Genomic DNA, 337 nt, shown 5'->3' with positions numbered 1-337 from the left:
TCCTTGGAGGGGAGAAGCTGGAGTCTCTTCCCCCCACCATAACCGAGAGGGCTGCTCGAGGGTGCGCTGTGAGCATGACACCAGGGAAGTCCACGTTCTCAGGCTGGACCAGCAGCTCCCAGTACAGCGCACCCTTGCCTGGACGCAGCACCGAATAGTGTGTGCTTAACACAGCTGGAGCAGCAAGCAGCCAGTTTCCAGCTGGATTGTGGAGCCAGCTCCTGCCCAGCAGGAAGAGCACATAGAAAAATGGAGCCGGTCCTAGGAAGGTGCCACAAGGCAACACTGCAACCAGTGGGAAGTGCAGACTGTCAGGGACATGCACTGAACAGAAAAT

The sequence above is a fragment of the Alligator sinensis genome, unplaced genomic scaffold, assembly GCF_000455745.1.
Source record: "Alligator sinensis unplaced genomic scaffold, ASM45574v1 scaffold1658_1, whole genome shotgun sequence".
Lineage (NCBI taxonomy): Eukaryota > Metazoa > Chordata > Crocodylia > Alligatoridae > Alligator > Alligator sinensis.
The sequence above is the reverse complement of the archived record's forward strand: the minus strand, read 5'-3'. Positions refer to the sequence as shown.